The sequence below is a fragment of the Armigeres subalbatus genome, chromosome 1, assembly GCF_024139115.2.
Source record: "Armigeres subalbatus isolate Guangzhou_Male chromosome 1, GZ_Asu_2, whole genome shotgun sequence".
Taxonomy (NCBI): Eukaryota; Metazoa; Arthropoda; class Insecta; order Diptera; family Culicidae; genus Armigeres; species Armigeres subalbatus.
In genome coordinates, this window is record NC_085139.1 from 109,294,486 (window position 1) to 109,313,583 (window position 19,098).

The window sequence follows — 19,098 nt, forward strand, 5'->3', positions numbered from 1 at the left end:
TCTTCAAAAATCTCCTTCATCCTGTTTTTGTTACCAATCGAGCAAATGACGAACAAATGGAAAAAAATCATTAAAGACGATTTGTCGCTCGTATCGCCTCGTATATATGTGGGCGCTATACCTTAGCAAGCGAATCTGCTTTTTCATTAACCGGAATTGAGCAATGTGAAGGGACCCATACCAAGGCGATGCACTATGGGTAAAAGGGTGGCCATTAATCGAAAAAATTACTATCTCCAATTTGTCTAATTTATATATCATATGAAAGTATATACTCTACATAAGAGAATAGGAGAATATTGAAGCGCTGTGTTTATTCAGTCAAAAGAAATGGGCTGGTGAAGAAAAACAAGCTGATCCAACTAAAAAATCATTCCTTACTTTGATTTGTATGTTATGAAATCAATTTTTCTCCAAATATAAAGTTTTATATACCATTCAAAGTTTAAAACCTCAGCTTTTCGATAGTTTGATTTGTTCCGCACGCCAAAACCAGCATCAAAAAGTTGTAGAAGAAAAATTTAATTATCATAATTCCTCGCTATAAAATGGTCCCGCAATCCTAATGTCCCCAAATGCCGCCTCATCTGTAAATGGGGGATTGAAATATAACACTAGTACCACCTTTTAGTGACTGATTTGCTTGCGCATATTTGCGCTTTTACGAGAATGCTGCAATCAGAGTTTTCTTGAATATTGTAGTTTTTATTCTCTATACCTCGTAATGATTCAAAAATGAACTACATTATCACTAGAAATATGATGGTTTGCTATTTTATGCATGCTGTATTGGAAACCAACGAAAAAAAAATGCCCTAAAATAAAAAAATAAAAAATAAAGTTTTTTTTTCATTGGTGTCATTTTTTGAAGCGTTAACGTTGGCCCTTTATAGCTTGAAAAAGGTTCTTAAATATTGCTTCACATAATATATGTTGCATAGAAACATATTTCATTGAAAAAATATTTTTGGCCGCCCATTTGTATGAGAATTTGTCATAGTGCGTTGGTGTACAAGCGATTCGATAGAGCATTCAATGTAGTTCGTATTTCGCTCAGAAAATACGGTGAGTGCTGTACCAGCCTCATTGAACGAATAGCATAGGTGAAAAACCTTTGTCACAACTGACCTTGCTGTTCTTGCTTGCAAAAATTGGTGGTATGCAATCCGATCGTTGTGGATTTGGTATCCCAGGGATCTCTTGTCGTAAGGTCAGATCAAAAACTACAGTAGAACTGTAGGAGTCTAAGAAGCAACTACGATTCGGATCATTCGATGAAGGGACAATCTCTAGACTCATGTACCAGTGTAACAGTGTCATAAATTTTATTTGGAAGTTTCGTTCGATCAGTTTTTCAAAATTTGCAATTACCAATGGGTTTAAACCCCAACACGAGGCGATCTGTTAAAAATAATACTCCCGCAAGTACCTCCAAACTGAGTCGAGTTCATTCAACCCAACGCGATACGGAGATAACGATATTAAATGCGTTGGAGCTTCAGAATGTGACTTTTCGCGGCGGATCGGAAACATAAACTATCATATTCGAGAACCAACAGAATCGTTGAGCGATAAAGCATTATGACATCTTTCGGTGGGCTCCCCACCATGTTTCGGTAATCGTACGCATGAAGTTGATTCGTTGGTAGCATTTCTGATACAGATGTCTAATGTGTATTCCCCAGGTGCCTTCAGAGTCGAACCAGACCCCTAAATACTTATGAGAAAAGCCTTGAACGATTTTCTTACCCCTGAGATGAAGACTTTAATTGGGCTGGCTTATGCTTCCTAGAAAAGACAATCAGCTCAGTTATCTCCGGAGAGAATTCGATACCTAGCTGAATAGCGCAAGTAGACAAATTGTCTAAAGTATTGTCTAAAGTATTCTTGATATCTAAAAACCGTGTTTACCTCTGCGTCTCCGCAGAAATCACAGGAAAAAGTATTAGTTAGTTGTAAGTTCACTCTAATAAGTGATGAAACCATGCCAGTTTTTTTTTCTACGCAATCATTTCAACGAACTGCTAACAATCCGTATGGAAAAATCGTGCCGTCGTGTACGAAACTCGACGAATCACGCACTCTGAATGCAACTGCCCGGTATATTGCAAAACATGGAATTGTAGAGCATTACCCTTCCGAAAATAAAACAATTCGTCCACCTGGAATACGTCTGACATCCCTGCCGAAACTGACTGGTGTTATTCCCCACTCCCGTGTAGGAGCAAAAATGAGTTATCAGCCAACAATTCAATCAACTTTAACGATTTAGACCAAATTTGTCCTACGCTAAGAAGGCACACCTACAGATGCTCATTGGTTTATCGAATAGAAAGAGTTCTAATGGATACGCCGAACGCAACGCACGTTGATCGTTAGAGTTCAAATGAACACATCGGATCCACATCTTGTTGAACGATGGGCCACTCACAGTCCAGAGGGGACTAGTGGAATCAGCCAACGATGTCTAGATTAGCTTCGAGGTCGTTCGTGAATCGACTGCTTTGGTCCACGGATGGGGCCTCAGAGGCAGCGATCATACGCCGATCCTCACGGCGCTTAACAGTCAACCCACGGAGGTAACCCGCAGATCGCGCTGACTCTACGAGCAAGCCAACTAGAGTGACTTCCAAGATAATTGGGCTGATTGGGTGATTGGGCTGTCGAACGTGGTATTCCGGGTAGCCAACTGTACTATTCCGAAGACCAGCCCAACCTCGGGGAGGAAAGCAATCTATTGATGGAGTGACACCACAAAGAAAGCAGTCAAGCGAAAGCGCACTGAAAAGAGCAAAAAGATGCCGCACATTAGGCAGCCTTGAACTGGCTAAACTTGTCTCGGCATACCAGACTGTCCGGAATGCCTGCCGCCAAACAATCCATGAGGCGGAAGATAAATCCTGGGTCATCTTCCCAGATGGCATAAACAGCGAGCAGTTAACAACTGATCTATGGAGGAGCGTCGGCGGTATGCAGGGGGGAAAAGACGCTCCAACCGTATGGCGTTGTCCAGCGTGATCTGGCCCCAGTAGCCGATGTATTGGCTGACCATTTCCAAACTCAGTCCTCATAAGAAAAGCACGCTAACCTCTTTCGCAAAAACACCCATCATCCCGCCTCCGTGACCTGTGCTTTTCAGGTTCCTCCAAATACCGACCAAGACTACAACCAACCATTTTTCCTGGAAAAGCTGGACTTCGCCTTGCGTAAAGACAAGAGTAAATCCGCGGGAACTGACGAAATCGGATAGTCTTTGCTGAAGCGTCTGCCAAGTGCCAACTAGCGGAATTCTAGCCATCCTTGACGGCATAAACAGTGAGTGACTCTCGGGCGGTCATCCCGAACCGTCGAGATCAACCCTCGTTTTTTCGATACCAAAAATGAGCTGTTCTCCGATCAATCGTCCTCAAGAACGTCACTGCGAAGGTTATAGAGGGAATGCTCAGCAGAAGAACTGCCGCTTGTATAACAGGCAGTATGGCTTCCGTTCCGGGCGCGGTACTAGTACGCATTTTGCGTCCTTGGGACAGATTTGGCGCTCAAAGCGTGAAACACACTTAAAACACGTGTGATATATCCAAGCCCTACAACCTGACCTTCAGGAGTTCTACAGAAAATAAACGGAAACCTTCTTCAACCCATCAAGAAGGTCCGGAGGTCCGGAGCGCTTTTGCCAGACTAGGCTGAATCCCAACAACAACCCATTCCAAAAACCCACAAAAAGTGACCGACCCCAGAGGCTCAGGGTGGCGGAGGCGGCCATTACCAGCCGTTTCCTGGTTTGCTAAAAATTTGGAAATCTCCCCCGCCGACCGCAAGCGTGCGCGTGCTGCCGTTCAGATACACGAAAGCAATTGAACTCCTGGAGAAGACTAAGGCCAACAACTACCCTGGACCGAACAGCTGGCGAAGCAGCAACTCGAATGGTAACCTCTCCCTTAAGAGGAATATGTAAAAGGTTCCGAATAAAGTCCAAGCCCTAGCCCTCTTTAGACAGAGAATCGCCTATAAATACCAGTTCCGACGGTTCCAAGGCCGAAGGAGTAGGAGTTGTTACCGAAGTAAACTCAACGTTATACTAACGCCTTCGCCGGATTCATGCTCGCAATTTTCAAAGCTATTTCCGCCAGTGTACTTGCCGCATTTGCTGAGAGATGACCTACCCAGCCGACGCGTCGCGATGCGATTATTCTTTTCTAGCTAACCATGACAAGATAAGAAGAATAATCACAAATTATACAATACTCTGCTATGTTTTATTTGGACCCCTCTGGACCACTTTCTATCTTTAATTTATATTTAGCTTACTTGTAATTTTCCAGGACGGGCCAGCTTCCGGCTGAAAGTCTCATTGATAAAGATTTTAATAATACAATGAGAACGAATCGATGCCGAAGTTTCAGTTTGCAGATCATTGTTGCAACGAACAATCCAGTAGGTAGCTACTCGCCTGGATAACAACAATGGCGCAGTCGATAGGTGCTTAACCACAGATGATTATTTTCCTTATGTATCATGTCAGAATTTGATGGAACTTCGGTTTAATGAGTTTAATGAAAAAGGTTTGCAATAAGGTATTTTTAGTTCAATTTTGAACGCATGAAACCATTTCAACTGTTGTTGTTTGATTTTTTGTGTTGCTTGACTTCTGTTAAAGAACAGGTACGGTTATGTGCCAGGTTTGAAAATAAACCCTGATCTATTTGTGTGTACAAAACGGATTCTGTGTTGTAGCTCTGATGTTATTAAAGAAGTCATACGATTTAAAGCCCATAAAAATGTCAAAAAAAAAACTTATATTAGGATTCCGACGAACAAATCAAATTGTTTCGAAAGATGCCCTGCGCCCGTATTTAACCTTTTTTCTCTATCTCTCTCCGGAATGTCTAATTAATCTCGAGCGAAGCTAATTAATTACCACCGCGAATCCGACCTATTCGCAGAATTGCTAAACGTTCCTATTCCAGATCTCTGTGACTATTAAGACCAGCCATATTTCCTGAAGAAACCGATTAGAAGGATTAAGCAGAAAACGCAATAAAGTGTTCGACGCTGGCCCACCGTCGCTTCCTCGTGCAGAGATGAAAGCGCGGAACAACGCACGCGCGCGCGATTAATTAATGCGATCGAACCAGCCGACAAATGGGCAGAATGGGCAAGCAGAAAGCATCAGAAAATGAAATCAGCTCCACCTATCCAACTGCAATTCAGTGATAACCTGGTGCGACTCGGCCGCGAAAATAAATGCCCATATGAAAATGGTAGAATTTATGATGTCGAATTTAAAAACCATCCGAGGATTGGAATCGAAAGAAAGCTTCGAAGCCGAATGCGCGCGCGCGCCCATGCCATGTTCTCTCTCCGCGCGCATATAAATGTGAGGTGAAAGCGCGCGCAGCACCGAAGAACAATCGGAGCTTGGAGTGCGCGAACCAACGCATGACTCACTCTTGGCGGTTACCGATTGGAAAAAAAAATGGTTTCCCATCCTACCCGCGTGTGGAGGTTTCTAGCGAAGCTGACTTGCGCATTTTGCCAAATTGGATTCGGGCCAACACCGTAGGGTCGGTCTTGGCGTGGAATGGGAACTTGCGCTGCTGCCACCAGATGGCTGATTAATAAGCGAGTGTGCAATCATTTCATCATCATCATCTTCGTCGTATGATGGTCGAAAATCTTGGCAAGCAGCAAAACAATGCTCTCGATCAACTTGATTGAGTAATGGGCCCCAAATTTAAGTTAGTCAGGCTGTCAGGTGTCTTTGCTGGTGTGTTGTTTTTTTTTGCGACAGGTGAGTTTATAATCGATGGTGAGTGTGTTGTTTGATTAAATCATTTTCGAAGCTTGGTAATTTACTTTCTGGAATAAATACAGTGAATATAATGGAAAACGATCAGATAGGAGAACTGTTTCATTCTACAAATCAACGCAGCGAATTCATCTCATTTCGAAACAAAAAAAAACTTGAAGTACCTGCATCGGTTCTTCTTTGCTGAAATACGTGAAAGGAAAGTTATCATATAAAAAGGGTATATTTAAGAACAGTGTAACATCATTTAACATCAAAATTCACCTCCAAAAATCTGATCTTGATTTTTGCGATCGTTTGTGAACGATTCTTTCTTGGTCAGAAACCGGAAAGTTTGTCCAAATAGTGACGAATGCTTCTCCCAACATAACTACTGGATTCGTTTTACAGTAACTAAACTGTTTAGAAGAAAAACAAACGAAAACATCAATGAGAACCGTTCTTCCGTTCGGACCGTTGTTGATCGATCCCGCAGATCAAGGTCTAGCCTTTGCGTGATGCTTCACGCGCTAAAGCGCCTAATTAACTGTTTTAGATAAATGAGAGTGTGCCGCGATTAGAACCATTCGCACATTGCACAAACAACAACTACAACAACGGTGGGTTTCGATTTGTGGAAAATCCGTTAGTACAACTAACTACCGAACCGGCTGACCGATGGTAGTAAACAGCAATGAAAATGAATTGTTTCGACGAGATCGGAAGATTTGCCAACGCGTGGTAATCCACGGAGGGCTTAAAACAAGATTGAGTCAGAACTGGTTCGGCTTTTGAAACTCTGAATGTTTCACAGTATTAAATTGATTTTTACCAAAAATTGAACAAATGGTATAAAATCGCCTCCGAACAATTTGAAGATCGAAATTGTATATTTGAAAAAGAAAAATCTCCTAGTTTTTACATTTTTCAGAACATTACAAAAATTAAATTAATAAAATGTTTAACATATTTTGATAATTCAGTTTTGGAAATGTATTTTCGCATGCAGAGGTCAATTAGTTTGATTATTTTTCAGATTAAAACCAATTTTTATATTTTAGACATTTTTAATTAAACAAAAGAAATTGAGAAAGTAAAAATTTGTATCAAGTGCGGTCGTGTTTTCTTCAGTAAGCAGAACGATCGGCCGATCATCAAAGTTTTGTGCTGAATCATTATCAGACGATAATGATTGCAATTTTCATGTGAAAACTTTTCACGTGAAAACAGCAGGCGAGTTGTCGCCGACGACAACTTCTCAAATTTCGTACTCAAACGATAATAAACACAGAATTTTTATTCAAACATTATCCTTTCTTAATATCAGCTAATTGTCAACAGTCCCATTATATCTTCTATTTGGCGTCATGACTTCATGGTAGTAAGGAAAAAGAGTTCAAAATGTGACGGTGAATGCTTCAAATTAAGACACGATTTTCAAACGATTCTTAATCGCTGGCGAGTTTTTATCACTTGATAATTTGAAAGCAAGATCGCGGGTGATTTATGATCATCCTCGATTTTTTGAAAATTTGATTTTTCCCATCCCTGAAACAAAATATTTTTTTTTCAAAGATTCATTTTTAAAAGTAAGAAATTTAAATAATTCAAAGTGTTTTCAAATTTGAAAAATAAACATTAGAAAACTATAATTCTTCAATTTTAAGAGATTTGAACATTTTGATTTTTCTTATTTTAAATGTTAAGTAAAAAACCCAGATTAATCCACCTAGCGGTGATGGTGCCTTTCTCGTTCGTTCAAAAGGTTTGGAAAAATTTCAAATAACACCAATATGTGGATTGGTCTTTATTTTCATATTTGTTTATATGCATGAAAAAAATTCTCGCCAAACGCAATTTTTTGCAAACAAATCGGATGAGCATAAGAGCAAAAAATGGCATTTTATTTAGTAGTTTTAAAATTAGTATTTTCGCCATAACTTTTGACCCAATTGTACGATCCGGCCAAGTTTCTAGAGGAAACAATGGGACAAGATTCTGCGTCGAATGCAATCTGTTGCGAGCGACATGAGAAGCACACATATTGCACATCTATCACAGTAACTTATATATGACCGGATTCAATCACAATATGGTTACTGCAACCAGATTTGTTGAACTTGTGTTGCTTGGGGAATAGATGAAGTCTAAGTGCTAAAAAATTGAGCTAGACTTTTTTGAACTCTTTTTCACAATAAATAGTAATTTTACCATAACTTCTAAGCCCATAGTCCGATCTGGCTAATTTTCAATAAGAAAATATGAGACATTCTGCGTCGAATGCAATTTAATGCGAGCAAATCGGTTGAGGAAAAGTGCCTGAAAAATGAGGGACAATTTTTTGTTTCGATTTTTTCATAAAAAAATGGTATTTTTTTCGATCCCATAGTCCGATATGGCCAATTTTCAATAGGAAACAACGGAAAAGGATTCTACGTCGAATGCAACTTGTTGTGAGCAAATCGATTGAGATAAGTGCCCGGAAAATGAGTGACATTTTTTACGCGATTTTTTCGCATGAATTTGTATTTTGGCCATAACTTTCGATCCCATAGTTCGATCTGGCCAATTTCAAATAGGAAACAATGGGACAGGATTCTGCATCGAATGCAACTTGTTGCGAGCAAATCGGTTGAGAATAAGTTCCCGAAAAATGAGTGACATTTCTCACGCGATTTTTTCGTATGAATTTGTATTTTGGCCATAACTTCTGATCCCATAGTCTGATCTGACCAATTTCAAATAGACAACAATGGGACAGGATTTTGCGTCGAATGCAACTTGTTGCGAGCAAATCGGTTGAGAATAAGTTCCCGAAAAATGAGTGACATTTTATACGCGATTTTTTCGTATGAATTTGTATTTTGGCCATAACTTCTGATCCCATAGTCCGATCTGACCAATTTCAAATAGGAAACAATGGGACAGGATTCTGCGTCGAATGCAACTTGTTACAAGCAAATAGGTGAAGGATAAGTGCCTAAAAAATAAGTGACATTTTTTACGCGATTTTTTCGTATGAATTTGTATTTTGGCCATACTTTTTGATCCCATAGTCCGATCCGGCTAATTTCCAATAGAAAACAATGGGACAAGATTCTGCGTCGAATGCAACTTGTTGCGAGCAAATCGGTTGAGGATAAGTGCCCGAAAAATGAGTGACATTTCTTACGCGATTTTTTCGTATGAATTTGTATTTTGACCATAACTTCTGATCCCATAGTCCGATCTGACCAATTTCAAATAGGAAACAATGGGACAGGATTCTGCGTCGAATGCAACTTGTTGCAAGCAAATCGGTTGAGGATAAGTGCCCGAAAAATGAGTGACATTTCTTACGCGATTTTTTCGTATGAATTTGTATTTTGGCCATTACTTTCGATCCCATAGTTCGATCTGGCCAATTTCAAATAGGAAACAATGAGACAGGATTCTGCGTCGAATGCAACTTATTGCGAGTAAATCGGTTAAGGATAAATGCCCGAAAAATGAGTGACATGTTTGAGTAGTTTTGTACACACACACACACACACACACACACACACACACACACACACACACACACACACACACACACACACACACACACACAGACATCACCTCGATTCGTCGAACTGAGTCGATTGGTATATAACACTATGGGTCTCCGGGCCTTCTATAAAAAGTTTGTTTTTGGAGCGATCATATAGCCTTTACCGTATACTTAGTATACGAGAAAGGCAAAAATGTTGTTCGTAAAAAAAAGAGAAAATTTCAAATCTGATGTTTATTTTCTATTTTTGTAAATTTAAAAAATTGAACGTTTGTGAAACTAAAATTGCAGTGAACTCTCTTCAGCTCGATATTTTTCCTTACTTGATGAAACTCAAAGTCCTTCCAATCTAGCATATTGCGTTGCTTCCGTAAGTCGATACCTCTATGTCGAAGTAATTTTTCAATGCCTTTTCATCTCGCTAACTCGATGTTGTCAGAAATAGTTCACATTCACGATATACATGGTGCCGTTTGGCCTAATGTCGTTTCAACGAATAGTTGAAGGATGAAACTTTGATTGCGAGTATGGGAAAGTGAGTAATGAGAAGTGAGTAGTGAGAGTTAGTTCGTGAAGTGTTCAGCAAGAATTAGTTATAAGACGTGAGAAGTAGGAATGCAATTGAGAAATTGAAAGTAAAAAGTGAACAACGAGAAGTGAAAAGTGAGAAGAAGAAATGAGAAATTCGATGTAAGAAGTGCAAAGTTAGAAGTGAAAAATTAAAATTGAAATGTGAGTAAAAAGCTTTGAGAAGCGAGTAGTGAGAATTAAGAAGTGGAACGTTATAAGTGAGAAATGAGAAGTAAAAGGCGAGAAGTGAGAAAAAAAGACTAGTGAGAAGTGAGAAGTTAGTAGTGAAAAGTGAGAAATGAGAAGTGAGGTTCTAAAAACGAGAAGTTAGTAGTGGAAAGTAGTGAAAAATAAGAAGTGAGTAGGGAGAAGCAAGAAGCGAAAATTGGGAAGTGAGAAGGAAGAAGTGAGAGATAAAAATTGAGTAGTGATATAACGAGAAGTAACAAGTGAAAAATAGAAGTGAGATGTGATAAGTGAGAAGCGAGATATGAGAAAAGAAAACAGTGAAATTTATTTTATTCATTCCATCTTCCTTGATCCTTCTTTTTTTCTTCCTTTTTTTTAAATACCTTTTTAAATACCTCTTTGCTTTTCCTTCTACTTTCTTGTTTCCTCCGTTTCCTTAACTCTTTCTCTTATTTTTTCTCCCTTCCGTCTGCTTCTTTCTTTCTCCTTCCTGCTTTCTTATTTATTTTTTCTCTTTTTTTCTTTATTCCTTATTGCTTTTTTCCTTCTTCTTTCTTTCTTCTTATTTTTTTATTTTTATTTCTTCTCTTCTCGTTTTTCTTTCCATCCTTCATCTTCCTTCTTACATCTTACTTCTTTATCCATTATCCATTCCTAATTCTTCATCCTTCTCTCTTCCTTGTTCCTTCTTTCTTTTTTCTTCTTCCTCCTTCTTTCTTTAATCTTGTTTCTTCTTCCTCCTTCCTTTTTTATTTTTATTCTTTATTCCTTCCTCTTTCTACCTTCTTCCTTCCCCCTTCTTGCTTCTTCCTAGCTCTATATTCCTTTTTCCATCTATTTTTTTTCTATCTTTCTTCTTACTTCTTCTCACTTCCTTCTCTCTTTATCCTTTTTTCCCCGTTTTTATTCTTCCTTCTTCAACAGGTTTCGATCTACGCTTACTTAATCTTTCGAACTTGAATTGGTTTTTCTCGGTGAAATAAAAACTCACTTTTGATTTTTTTTTACGTTTCAACCTACTTTGTTTTTTCTGTCATACTCAGAAATATTCCGCCTTGCGTTCGTTTTCATCGGCGGTTAACTTATTTCCCATTATTACGCAAGGCGGAATATTTCTGAGGATGACCGAAAAAACAAAGTAGGTTGAAACGTAAAAAAATCAAAAGTTTTTATTTCACCGAGAAAAACCAATTCAAGTTCGAAAATCTTCCTCCTTATTTTTCCTTATTTTTTAATCCTTCCACCTTCCTTTTACTTTCTTCCATCTCCTGCTTCCGTCTTCCTTCTTCTTATTTCTTTTGTCCTTCTTCCTTGTCCTAACTTCCTTCATCCTTATTCTTTCTCTTCACTCCTTCTTTCATCAACATTATTTCTTTTTCTTTCTTCCTTTTTCTTTCTCTTCCCTTCTTTCTTCTTGCTTCTTTATTCATTCAGGACAGAAAGAAGTCCTATACCTCACCACTTACCGTTTTTCTCACTACTCACTTCGTAACTAAAAGCTTTTTCGGCCAAGTGACCCTTTCGACCAAATGGTATTTTGCCAAACGACTCTAAACCATATTTTTACTTGGTATGAAAAGTGTATGATGTTTTTGGAAGAAAAAAATATAAATGTGTTCCTTATCTCGATACCTCCCTTCAATATCGAGTTAGGGAGACTTCACTGTACTTGGTTTATTCTTCCAAATTTTTAAATACTAAAACCAATATAGCACCGACAAAAAACTGTTTTTCAAAATTTATTTTTTTGAGTTTTATTTTTTAACTTGAAAAGTTTTATTTTTATGTTTAAAATTTATGATCGTTTCCTTTTAATGAAATTTTTAGGCTTTGAAACTATGAAAACAATAACAATTTTATGTTGCTAAATTTTTCTCACTTATATTGCTATGAAATAATCGATTTTTCGTTCAGTTTTTCATAAATTGTAGAATTAATATGTTAAAGTTATTCTTCAATATAATGAATTATAATAATTTAAAAACTCTAATAAAAAAATTAAAATACTTGGAAAATTTTAAATAATATTAAAAATTACCATCTTATGCATTTTCTTTTTCGGAAATTTTATTTTGTTTTTCAAATACTCAAAGTTTTCGTGAACAAAATTCAAATATTTTCAAAATGTTAAATACCTCAGGAATTAAAAATTATTGAAAAAAATATTCTGAAACCTTTTTAATCTAGTTTTTTTTATTTCGTTAAGGTATTTAATTTTTTTTAAGTGGTTTAAAATGTTGAAAAAAAAGTTTATGTAGAAGACTCATTTGCCATTTGGCGTTACGAAAAGATTCATTACGAAAGTTTTTGGAGCGATCATATAGCCTTTACCATACTTAGTATACGAGAAAATATTGTTCGTAAAAAATGAGAAAATTTCAAATCTGATGTTTTTTTCTATTTTGTAAATTTAAAAATTGAACGTTTGTGAAACTAAACAGTGACTTAGCTCGATTTTTTCCTTACTTGATGAAACTCAAAGTCCTTCCAATCTAGCATATTGCGTTCTTCCGTAGATTGATACCTCTATGTCAGAAGTAATTTTCAATGCGTTTTCATTTCGCTAACTCGATGTTGTCAGAAAAGTTCATCACGATACATGGTGCCGTTTTGGCCTAATGCGTTAACGAATAGTTGAAGGAGAAACTTTGATTGCAGTATGGGAAGTGAGTAATGAGAAGTGAGTCTGAGTCGATCGGTATATAACACTATGGGTCTCCGGGCCTTCTATCAAGTTTTTTTTTAGCAATCGTATAGCCTTTCGGTACAACTTTGTTGTACGAGAAAGGAAAAAATGCATATGTTACAAATATGCGATCGTGCGATAGTGCAATGATTAGCGATAGTAAATACAATGATTAGCGCAACGGCGCGTTTTGAAAAATACATATGGATTAAAATTCGATATGTTTCCAACTTTCCTGATTCCCACGTAGTGTTTTTTCACCAATGTAATATTAAAGTTCAATAATACTAGTTGTATGTCATACATTGATTTTGCATCCCTTTGTGTAATAATTGTACAAGTACATTTGTGAAAATGAAACCAACAATTCACATAAATATAAATGAAAAAAGCCGCATAATATGGAAATAAGGAGGTGTATGAAATCACCCATATGCCCAAACTACATCATCATTCCACCCAAACCACCCAAACCAAAAAGCAGTGGCTAACTGCACGCCTCTTCTTTCCTTCCAAAGCATGAAACAAAATGGCAGCAAACGTAACGAGCGCACGAGAAAGCATGTACGTAGGTATGCGATTTTTATTTCCAACGATGAAACTTTTACAGCTGTGTTGATGCGAGCGGATGAAGTCATCGGCTTCGGGACTCTAGCGCGTGTGTTTTCGTGTTCCACATTTGAAGCTTTGGAAAACTTTGCTTGAGAGGTTAGCATCATCAATAAAGCACGAAAGAAGCAACACAAACATTCATGCTGTCAGTTATATACACGGTGCGAAATTCATTCACCGCATGCAGAAATGCTACACCCTTAATTTGTTTTACTCAATATTGTGCGGTTACTTGCTAAGTTTTTTTTTAAACTTTATTAAAGTGTTATTTTAATCTCCAGATTATGTTCAACACCGTACTTGCTAAATGGACACGGTCGGTTAAAGTAGCTGTTCCTTAAATAGTTCGTTAAAGTAGTCGCTAGATTATTCGCTGTTGGTTTGAGCGAGACAGAGTATATGTCAAAAAAAATTAACCAGCAATCTGCGGTGTATTGTTCGAAATGAACGTTTATCAGCAATGGACTTTCTGCTGTACTATAGATCTCGCATAATTTATCAAAAGGACCTAAGTAACATTTTTTTCATGAATTAATTTGAGTACTGCAATCAACAGAACAAAAAGTTCAAGTGCTGCCAGTATCATTGTCATGATTTCATGCATTTTCATACGTTGCCATTTCGACAGTTTTTCACTCCGCCGGTCTCTGGTTATAGGGTGGCTAGTCGCAACTAAAGAAGCTAATAATGGAATATAATATTTTTTTTGAAGATATAAACCCCTTCTTAATATTACTCTTAATTTAAAAACAAACTATATTTAGTGACTAAATTAGACAATGTATCATAAAAATAGATTTGCTTGGGGTTCTATAACGATGGCTTTCATTGGTTTAATTTCAGATGAAAATACACTGAAAATAATTCCGACAAGAAAAAGTTTTTGTTAGAAAAACTTTTTTTTCCTTAAGAGTGCCCAGCTTGCGATGTATGGACGGTTGGTAGGGAACATAATCACCTATCTTGAGACAAAATTTCATTTAAATAAAAGGGCGTTTTCGCAAATCGACTTTAAAATTTTTAAACTGATTTTTTCAGTGTAGGGCTAAATTTGGATTGTTTCCGATATTTTCACTAGAAAGTTTGACTGATTTTGCGATGGTCACCCATACAACACTTTTTTGTGGGATGCGTCGTTTTTCTATTATATCCATTTGAAAATATTAGCAAAAAATTTCAGCTCTTTTCAAAGGATAGTCTAGATTAAAGTTGGAAAAACATTTTTGTTTTCATTTCGGATCATCTGGTGATTTTTCATTTCTCATTTTTTCTTACTTCTTACTTTTCACTCCTCACTTCGCACTTCTCACGTCTCACTTTTCACTTCTCACTGCTCACATCGGCCCATAGGGGAAAGAAATGGCAGAAATGACGCTTAACTTTTAAAAAGAACATATGTCACCTTTTTTTCATGAATTAATTTGTGTACTGCAATCAAAAGCTATCATATTGGTCTGTTGATCGCAATATTAAAATTCATTCATGAAAATATGTTTCTTAGGTCATTTTGAAAAAAATAAACGAGAATTTTCAGTGTATACATGAAATCTTAAAATAGGTACTTTTTAACTCATTAATGGGTTTCTATGTTTCTTTGTGAAGTTTTTTCTTCCGTGTAAGCTGTGTATTCTATGCTGTCAGTGTGCCGGTTTCGAATAAATTGTGTCTTGGGAGAACATAACCTAGAAAATCGATAGCTTATTTGTTACGAAATAATGATGTCTCATAACTCTTTGAATATTTACTATTTTTTGAGAAGTGCCATCATTATGAAACTCAATAGTGAACAAGAAGAAAACATTCCCCATCGAATGCAACTTGTTGTAGCAAAATCGATTCAGGTTTAGTACTAGAAAAATTGGCTAATGTTTCAATGTGCACACACATACGCACACACACACACACGGACACACACACGGACAGACAGACATTTGCTCAGTTTGTCGAGCTGAATCGAATGGTATATAATACTATGGGTCTACAAGCGCTCTATAAAAAGTACGTTTTGGGAGTGAAATGAAAGCCTTTCTGGTACAACTTTGTTGTACGAGAAAGGCAAAATATTTGGAAGGCTCATTTGCCATTTGGCGTTACGAAGCCGGGATTACGAAAGATTCATTTTTCTTGTTTATTTTAAAATCCAAAGAAATCACGAGATATAGTTTTTTTGAATTCCTGAGAAAATTTACATTGTTTTGGAATTCAAAGAGAAAAAACAAAAGATATTTTAGTTACTAGATAAAGATTGTCGCTGTCGTCGCTGTCCGGAACATCTTTTGCTGGCGAGGATAGGGGAGCTAAATGTCAAAGAAGGAAAATCCATACGATTTGACAGGTATGTACCACACATGTTTCGGACAGCAGAACAAAGGGAACAGTAGCGACAATCTTTATCTAGTAACTAAAATATCTTTTGAAAAAACCGGAAAAATATGCACTTTTGATATGCAATTTTGAAAGATTATTATTTCAAATTTCTAAAATTTTCTTAAAGCTCTACATTTTTTATTTGTTCTCTATTAATAGTTCTCATAATTTATAAAATTTTTATTAATTTTAAAATTTTAGATTCAAGTACAAACAATAAAAATATTAAATAAATATTTAAATAAAAAAAAATCAAAAAGCTCCTCGGATTTGTTAAAGAATGTTTTGAAAATCCTCAAAATTATCAGAATTTTATTTTGTTGCCCCCTCAAAATATTACTTTTTGGCTAAAAAAATCCGAGGAGGGGGAGAGACAAAATAGATTTATAATATTTGTATCGGCCTTAAATTTTTTTTTAATTCCCAAAAATTTTGAAAACTTTTTAATTTGTGAAATTTGCATTTTTTTTTTCAAATCTCCATATTTTTGGTTTTTTATTTTATTTTAAGCTTATTGTTTTATTAAAAAAAAAAACAGAACAGACAGTTAAACAGGGTCCGTGATTGATAGTGCGAACAAATTAAACAATATTTTTTGATAAAATCCAGGATAATCAAAAAATATAAAACATGAATGACAACACGACACAAGATTACAGTGTAACAAAACAACGAAAACAGTAAAACTAATTTCCCCCAGAAGAAGGCTGCCAAACACAGCCGAAACGTCGGGCAGTTAAAACATTATTGTTTGAACAATTTTGAGACTGTAAAGCCGAATCCCATCAATTAAAAAAAAATGTTTCAAAAAATGAAAAACATTTGAAGCTTTTGAAACAATTCATTCACAACCTTTGTTTTTTTTAAGTTGCAAATTTTGAAATATTAGAAAATTTTAAAAGATTCAAAAGTTTTTCAGATTAAATATTGCAAAATTTCAATAAATTGTATGAATTTATAAATTGAAAACATAATAATTTTCATCAGAGTTTTGAGAAAAAACGAAAATTTTAGAAGTTTAAAAAAAACTAAACTAAAAAAAAACAAAATGTTTGGATTGAATGTTTGAAAAATCTTGAAAAAATGAAATACATAAATATGTTGAACAATTTGAAATAATGGATATGTTCAGACTATTTTAAAACCCTTGAAATTATAATTGATTTGTGTTGGCATTGGAAAAATAGCATTTTGTAAATCGTTTCTTGGAGGGAGAAGTCTACTCCAATTTGTGTCATATTTTTATGAAACTTTCTAAGGCCGAACTTTTGGAAAAAAAGTTATTTTTGCATGAAAATTTTGAAATTTTTCAAAGTTGTTGATAGTTTAAAAAATGTGTATTGAGGCCGCTACAAATATTTAATTAATATTTTGTCCTACTGGTCTCCGAAAGGTCAAAGGGGGGGGATAATAAAAAATAAATATTAAAATGAAAAAAATAAAAAAACTCCTCGGATTTGTTAAAGAATGTTTTGAAAATCTACAAAATTATCCGAATTTTATTTTGTTGCCCCCTCAAAATATTATTTTTTGGCAAAAAAAATCCAAAGGGGGGGAGGAGAGACAAAATAGTTTTTAAATATTTGTATCGGCCTAATTAGTTTAATTTAAAAACATAAATACTTTGAGTATCTTTTTTTGTTTTATTTTCGAATGTTTTTACAAATTTTAAAGTTCTTAAAACATAAAAAAATGATAGTTTTGAAAATTTTATTTTTAATGCAAAAATAGGGAAATCTCAAATGTTTGAAAATGTTGTTTAAAAACAAAAGCAAAGGGATGGATATTGTTAAGGTAAATTACAACAGAATCCAAAAACGGCTGCCACAATGGCCGTGCTGGCCCCCACCTCGAGTTTTTGCTCGTACAAATGTAAATTTAAAGGTGATAAGCACATCTGAAACCATTTTTTCCGTGTATGCTGCAAGTGAGCAAAGGTGAAAAACTGCTTTTCGCTTTTGTCTGCCGTTTGATTTTGAAGTTATGTGCCCCTGAAACCGCTATGTAGTTTTTAAATTGGATTCCAACGCGATTCACCTTAAGCTTCTATACTCCTGTAGGCTGGCTATGTTGTTAATATACCGGAAGAGCGTCAAGTGAGGATAATATTCAGTAGATAATCCGGAAGAAGCCGTAGACTTTTTGCAGTTGAAGACGACCGGAGGGCTCTAAACATTAAGGGTGACTGGAAGCGAATGGTCTATTAACGAGTCCAGTGGCGGACGGTATCAAGTATCAAGAAAGTAAATGAGTTTACAAATTCTTCTCGTCTTTTAAACCAGTCTTCTTCTTATAAAATTGACAATGGGAAAGACCTATTGAGTAGGTAAAAAAATCTAGTAATTGAATAATTTTGTATATCAAATGAAAACAAATGGACAGTCGAATAGTAATGATACCAAATAGTTAAGAAATAAGATATTTGAATAATTTAATAATTCAGTTAATGATTATTTCGATGCACTTTGGCAATTGGCTTCGATCGTCAAAAGCTGAAGAATACCCCAATACGATTTAATGACTCCCGGCCTCCCAGCTCCGATCAATCACGCAATGATTGCCCACCGATTTCTCAATTTTATAACCACTCTTCCAAAATCAACCAAAAGGGAAAAGATTCTTCGCATTCATTTAACGTGTTTCTTCTGCTGCCCATTGAAACCCTGTCGGATTCAATCGTCAGCAGAAAAAAAGTGAAACTTTCCCCCACTCCGATTTCGGAAAAGCGCACAAAAAGCCGACGCCATTCTTCTGTTCAGTTATTAAATCTCATTTTGCTGATAAATTTTCCAATAAAGATCCACGCGAGCAATGTTGCCGTTCGCGCGATGATGAGCTCCAGTAATGTGAGATTCGAGGCGGACTGTGCCCTGCTGCTGCAGCAGCACACACTTGGTTCGAAGAAAAAAGGCGAATTGTTGTGGTTGCATGCGCGCGGTCGGTCGGTTGGACGGGAAAAATTGCCCCTCAATGATACGGAGGTGCCAACAATCGTAGCGGGTGGAAGCGGGTGCGGAAAATTAAATTTTTAATTTAAGGCAGCCCGGGCGCCAAGGGATGAGAATTTCACTCGTGAGGGGTCTAATGAAGTCGAACGGCAGAGACGCTCCGTTCAGACAGTAGTGGATGCGCCAAAACATCTCAAGATTAACTATCAGCGATAGAAGAAGCGGCGTAGAAAATTTCTCAGTGATGAATGGAGGCAAAACATAAAGGGAAAACATGGGACAAATGAGATTCCGTAACAATATGGTAACAATGACACTGGGATTACAATCGCGTTAGAGGACTTATTAGAAATTCCGTTGTCCGGATGTCAACAGCCTCCGGTTCGACGAGCAGTCATCCAATTAT

The 19,098-nt window shown here is 36.5% G+C and overlaps 1 protein-coding gene across 4 annotated transcripts in view; it reads right to left on the minus strand.

The window, feature by feature from the left end:
* LOC134204809 (probable serine/threonine-protein kinase DDB_G0267686) overlaps positions 1-19,098 on the minus strand; it is a 333,973-nt gene that overhangs the window by 102,051 nt on the left and 212,824 nt on the right. The window lies entirely within an intron of this gene.